Here is a 6,028-nt window from a genome sequence, read left to right as displayed (position 1 = left end):
CTCCGAGCCTGCAGGAAGGGTCAGAACAGGGATAGGAAAACCAGAAGAGTGGACACTAAGACCCAGTGGGCGCCCCCAGCCACTTGGCGCCCTAGGCGACCCGGCCCTGCAAAGGACTAAGCCACTGATGCCTACTGAACTTATCCATAGACCAGCCCCATGGACTCTCTCTCTCTTCTCCTCTCATTGTGCTGTCTCCTTTCATAGGACAAGGGCAGGTGTGGTAGTTGTGTATCCCCACAGGCTAGGTCTCCGGAGCCATGGAGAAGTAGGAGGGGATGAAAATCATGCAGGGCAGTGGGTGCGAGAGTGGAGCGGTGACTGTCGGCGTTAACTCGGTCTCTGTTCATTGAGGGGGGCAGATGTAGATAGGATGGAAGAGGGAGGCAGGGATGAGGGCAAGAGCTCTGTGTAATGATGGCTCATGCTTGGCTTTTGCAGCTGCTCTTACAGAGGAATTGTTGTTCAGGAGCCCTAGCCAGAGGAGAAGCTGGCAGAAGTGGATCTGAGCAGCTTGGACATCCTTCTAAGCAGATATGAACAGTCCTCAGCTTTCTGCCTCCCTCATAACTACACTTCACGACTTTTAGCAGCACGGCTGAAGCCTAAGATAAATGCATGGTAGAGGCTGAGTACAGACGGCTGCTTCCCTTCAGGTGAGGCTTGGTTTCTCATAAAAGTTTTCCTCCTTGTTCTGGGTGTGGGAGGAGAATTTCCCTATTTTGGGATTAGCTGTGGGATTACGACCAGGGGAAGAGACAATAGTCTCCTCTGCACAGTGACTCTCTTGGGTGCAGGTGCAACGGGCTGCTTAACATTAGCACGTAAGAATGGCAATACTGGGTCAGACCAAAGGTCCATCTAGCTCAGTATCCTGTCTTCCGACTGGCTAATACCAGGTGCTTCAGAGGGAATGAATAGAACAGGTAATCGTGAAGTGATCTATCCTGTGTCGCCCATTCCCAGCTTCTGGCAAACAGAAGATAAGGGCACCATCCCTGCCCATCCTGACTAATAGCCATTGATGGACCTATTCTCCATGAATTGACCTAGTTCTTTTTTGAACCCTATTATAGTCTTGGCTTTCACAGCATTCTCTGGCCAGCAATTCCAGAGGTTAAGTGTGCGTTGTGTGCTTTTTAATTGTATCTATAAAGGTGTAATGGGACAGGGAGAAGAAGAACATACACCGATGATAACTTTTGTTTTTCCCTCTTGTGTTCTGCTTAGTAGGATGGAGAAAGAAGTCAAGGGTAAGAGCCCACCCCCGTTGTGAGATGGAAGGCGTGCAAGAGCCATGAGACAGTGAGCATTGTTGATGCCAGGCTATGGCGATGCCATCTAGCTGGAAGCGGAGTAGCCGTCACTGTCAGTGAGCTAAGTGTCTGGTTTGGTGAGGAGTCTGGTCACGGCCCACATGGCTCCAGGCAGGGATGCGCCGTTAGCTTGGTCTGTGTTTGTAAGAAAAGGTTCTCGTCTAGCTGTGGCTACGAGGGAGACGAGGTCCCCGTTATCAGGGGCTGCTCATTTTGTCTGGCCAGGAGCTGTGTGTCCACCGCAGCGAAAGGTTGCATCTAGGAGGATGACTCTAGCTGGTGAGTTTCTTGCCTTCCTTCCATGTTTCTCTCTCTCTTCTCTAGTGTGTTGTCTGACCCACTTTCTCGGTCTGTCCTTGTCTCTACTTGTTAGGTCTCCTTTCGTTGAACACGGGCAGGCGTGCTAGGTGTGCATCCCCACTGGCTAGGTCTCGGAAGCCATGTAGAAGTGGAAGGGGACAAAAATCACGCGGGGCAGTGCGCGCGAGAGTGGAGCATCACTGTCAGTGTTGACGCAGTCTCTGTTCATCGAGTGGGGTCGATGTAGACGGGATGGGAGAGGGAGGCAAGGATGAGGGCAAGATTTTGCCCATCAATTGAGTTTTGTGGAGTGATGGCTCCTGCTTGGCTTATTTGTGGCGCTTGCAGAGGAACAGTCGAGCAGCAGCCGAAGGAAAAGCTGGCAGAGGTGGACCTGAGCAGCCTGGACATCCTTGTAAGCAGAGATTAAAAGTCCTCCGCTTTCTGCCTTCCGCATAACTGACTGTGAGTAAGCCGTCAGTGCTTGGAATTCCTCATCTGTGCTCGCTCTAGTTTTCTTCACAGGCCGTGAGCTTCCTCACTGGGCACGGGGTTCTGTGGGATTGAGGCTGGGGAGGGGCCAGAGTCTGCTCTGCAGAGTGACTGTGTCGGGTGCCGTTGCAAGGGGTGCTTTTTGGTTGTAATGCTAAAGGTGTAACGGGAAGAGGGTTGAGGGCGGATATGCTCAGTCCTCAAGTCTCTTCCTTCTCTATCACTGGGTGAGCTTCCCTGGTCATGCCACTCTAGGTATCCTCTCTGAAGCAGGCTACATTCAGTAGCGGACGTGAGCAGGGGTCTGAGAGTAGCCCTCGGCCTGTGTCTCCAGTCACCAAGTTGCACCACACACGTTATGTGGAGGGTCCAGGGCTCTGCACAGCACTCCGGGCTGACCTGCTCCAGCCTGGGCTCCTGGGTCCTAACCCTCGTGGTTACTGCTCCCCGAGGGCTCTGCTGGCCCTGGAGCCCGACCCCAACCCGAGCAGCTCTTAAGGTCTGTGAGCGGTTGAAGGGCGGCCGGGAACTGAGGAGCAGCCACAGCCCCGGGACCCCACCCAGCACAAGGACAAGAGTGGGGAGCGCTGTGGCTGCCTGCATCATTGCGCCACCTAGCGCAGCAGTCGCCCTACCCTGCCTGGCTCTGGCTTCTGGGCTGGTGAAGGGCCGGAGCCTCTGAGGGGAGGAGGCGGAACTTGCACTTCAGTGAGGGGTGAGGCCTCGTGGTGGTGGGGGGGATGTAGCTGCCACAATTTTCTGTCTACCCCACCTCAGCTCCCCCAATGAGGAAGGGGCTGGTGCTGCCCCTGCTGCCCACAGGCTGTCACTGCTCCTCCAGGGCAGATGCACGCTGCGCATTTCCCCAACTGGCCACCGGGTGTCACCGCTGCTCCAGGAGAAACATAGTCTGTATACTTCTGTTAGTCTTAAAGGTGCCACAGGACCCTCTGTTGCTTTTTACAGTCTGTATGTTACCCTGCCTGGCCACCGGATGGCATTGATGGTCCAAGGCAGACAGCCCAGGCATTACCCCAGCTGGCCACCGAGTATCACTGCAGCGCTGTGGGGGGGAAATGGTTTCTGCCTTACCCTGAGTGTCCACGTAGTGTCTGTGTTGCTCCACGAGGGAAATGCTTTGTGCTTTGCCGCGAGTGGCCACCAAGTGTCACTGCTGCTGCATGGGGGACATGCTCTGTGCATTGCCGTGATTGGCCTCTGGGTGTCACTGTTGCTCCAGGGCAACTACATTCTGAGAAATACCCCAGGTGGCCTCTAAGATACATGTGTGGTAAAGGCTGAGTACAGACGTCTGCTTCCCTTTAGGTGGGGCTCGGTTTGTAATAAAAGTTTTCCACCTTGTTCTGGGTGCAGAGGGAGAATTTCCCTATATTGGGAGCAGCTGATCTTCCTGGACAGGGAGGAGCATGTTCACCTGAGCAGAGGCCTGGAACCGGAAAGGTGAGTACAGGTGCTGAGTTTGTCCTTCTTCCTATGTGTCTCTCTCTGAGCTCTCATATGTTGGCCAACATACTCTCTCTCTCTCCCCTTGTCCTGTCTCCTTGCATAGAACATGGGCAATGGTGCATGCTCACAGGCTTGGTCTGGGGCGTCTGCAACCCACTGGGGCATTGGGAGGGGGAAGAGAAGCATGATGGTACTAGATCCTCCATTGGTAGTGGTGGGGGTGACTGTGGGAGTTGACTGTCACTGTTCATCAAGTGGGGCTGATGTACAGTGGATGGGAGAGGGAGGGCAGTATCTCGTACACCAATAGAACTTTGGGCAGTGATGGCTCCTGCTTGGGTTATATGCTGTGTTTGCGGAGGAATCGCCCAGGAGCCCCAGCCAGAGGAGAAACTGGAAGAAGTGAACCTGAGCAGCCTGGACATCCTTGTAAGCAGAGATGAACAGTCCTCCGCTTTCTGTCTTCTCCATGACTGGCTGTGAGTGAACAATTATGGCACTCTATTGCTCATCTGTACCACTCTAGTTTTCTTCTACCATTCTCCTGCTGCTCTCTGGCCCTGCTGTATCACGGCACCCAGTGTCATTGTTGCTCCTTAAGGAAATGCTCTGTGCATTACCCCAGGTGTCCACCCAGTGCCACTGTTGCTCCATGGGGGAAATGCTTTGTGCATTACCTGGATTAGCCACCCAGTGTCACTGTTGCTTTATTTGGGAAATGCTCTGTGCAACTATACAGAGTGTCCACCCGGTGTCAATATTGCTCCATGAAGGAAATGCTCTGTGATTACCCGGGGTGGCCACGCAGTCTCATTTTTGCTTCATGAGAGAAATGTTCTGTGCAATTACACTGAGTGGCCACCGGGCGTCACTGCTGTTCCATGGGGGAAAAGCTCTGTCCATTTCCCCAAGTGGCCACCTAGTGTCTCTGTTGCTCCATGAGAGAAATGCTCTGTGCAGTCGTCCAACTGGCCGCCCAATGTCACTGCTGCTTCTTAAGGGATTGCTCTGAGGGTACTGCAGGTGACAACACAGTGTCACTGTTGATCAATGGGGGAAATTCTTTGTGCATTACCCCTTGTGGCCACCCAGTCAGTCTTGCTCCCTGAAATGCTTTGTGAATTACCTGGATTAGCCACCCAGTGTCACTGTTGCTCCCATTGGAAATACTTTGTGCATTACCGCGAGTGGCCACCAGGTGCCACTCCTGCACCCTGAAATGTTTTCTTCATTACCTGGATTAGCCAACAGGTGTCACTGTTGCTCCAGTAGGGTAATGCTTTGTGCATTACCCAACGTGGCCATATGGTGTCATTGTTAGTTCATGTGGGAAATGCTCTGTGCAATTACACCGAGTGGCCACCTGGTGTCACTGTTACTGCCTAAGGGAAATGCTTTGTGCATTCCCCTGGCGGGCCACCTGGTGTCACTGTTGCTCCACGAGAGAAATGATCACTCTGTTTCTGTTCATCCAGTGGGGCTGATGTAGATGGGATGGGAGAGGGAGGCAGGGATGAGGGCAAGATTTCACAAACCAATAGAGGTTTGTGTAGTGATGGCTCATGCTTGGCTTTTGCAGCTGCGCTTGCAGAGGAATTGGCCAGGAGCCCCAGCCACAGGAGAAGCTGGCACAAGTGGACCTGAGCAACCTGGACATCCTTCTAAGCAGATATGAACAGTCCTCAGGTTTCCGCCTCCCAGATAATTAGCTCTGAGTAAGAGGCCAGTGCTTTGAATTCCTCATGTGTGCTCCCTCTAGTTTTCTTCACAGGCCGTGTGGTTCCTCGTTGGGTACGGGCTCTGTGGTATCAAGGCTGCGGAGGGGCCAGAGTCTACTCTGCAGAGTGACTATGTCGGGTGCCGTTAAGGGGGCCAATACAGGGAGGAGAAAAGGGAAAGCGACCTGAACCCTGATTACAGGGCAGTCACCCTTTCTTTCGTAAAATACTCCTCCTTTACACAAGGAGGGGGGGGAGAGTCCCCAATGTGGAAAGATCTGGAAATGAACAGGGAAGTGAGGGATCCTGCTGAGTGTCCCCTTTCCAATCAATGCTCCATCCCTGAGCGACACCCTTCCCGACTTACCTCCTACCCCACCAAGAAAATGACAACTTTGTGCCCCCTACCTTTACCAGAAAAGACCCCTCTTACTTGTGACGCAGTCCTGTTAGTAGGGTTAGGTGCACCCACGTGCCGGCTCTGAATACCATCGCATCTACCTACAACACCTCAACATCAACACATTTCAGAAAGGACCGCCACATCAATCCCTTCGAACGTAGCCGGAGGAATCTCCTCTCTTTATCACCAAAGAGACACGAGGCCTGGAATTCGGACACAACTAACGGAGCTGTCCGAATCCCTACAGTTGACACTCCTCGATCCGACAGTGTTCTTTCTTGTGCCCAAGAAAACAAAGGGTGAAAGTTGTGGTTGGTTGAGCGGTGTAAATT

The 6,028-nt window shown here is 53.1% G+C and overlaps 1 long non-coding RNA gene across 6 annotated transcripts; it reads left to right on the top strand.

Moving 5' to 3' along the window:
- Nucleotides 1-1,149: 1,149 nt before the first annotated feature.
- On the top strand, nucleotides 1,150-5,702 carry LOC113408120. 6 transcript variants are annotated; one of them, XR_003370229.2, is made up of 4 exons: nucleotides 1,150-1,595; nucleotides 1,965-2,081; nucleotides 3,483-3,579; nucleotides 5,155-5,702. It is a non-coding gene; the product is annotated as an uncharacterized LOC113408120 (long non-coding RNA). The 6 variants fall into 6 exon arrangements; XR_003370227.2 differs by lacking the exon at nucleotides 1,150-1,595 and adding an exon at nucleotides 3,948-4,054 and having other exon boundaries at nucleotides 1,604-2,081; nucleotides 3,483-3,569; XR_003370226.2 differs by lacking the exon at nucleotides 1,150-1,595 and adding an exon at nucleotides 3,937-4,054 and having other exon boundaries at nucleotides 1,604-2,081; nucleotides 3,483-3,569.
- The last annotated feature ends 326 nt before the right edge of the window (nucleotides 5,703-6,028 follow it).

This window comes from Terrapene carolina, unplaced genomic scaffold, assembly GCF_002925995.2.
Source record: "Terrapene carolina triunguis isolate 2854851 unplaced genomic scaffold, T_m_triunguis-2.0 Scaffold816, whole genome shotgun sequence".
NCBI classification, from domain to species: domain Eukaryota; kingdom Metazoa; phylum Chordata; order Testudines; family Emydidae; genus Terrapene; species Terrapene triunguis.
Note: the sequence above shows the minus strand (reverse complement) of the source record. Positions and strands in the feature narration are given on the sequence as shown.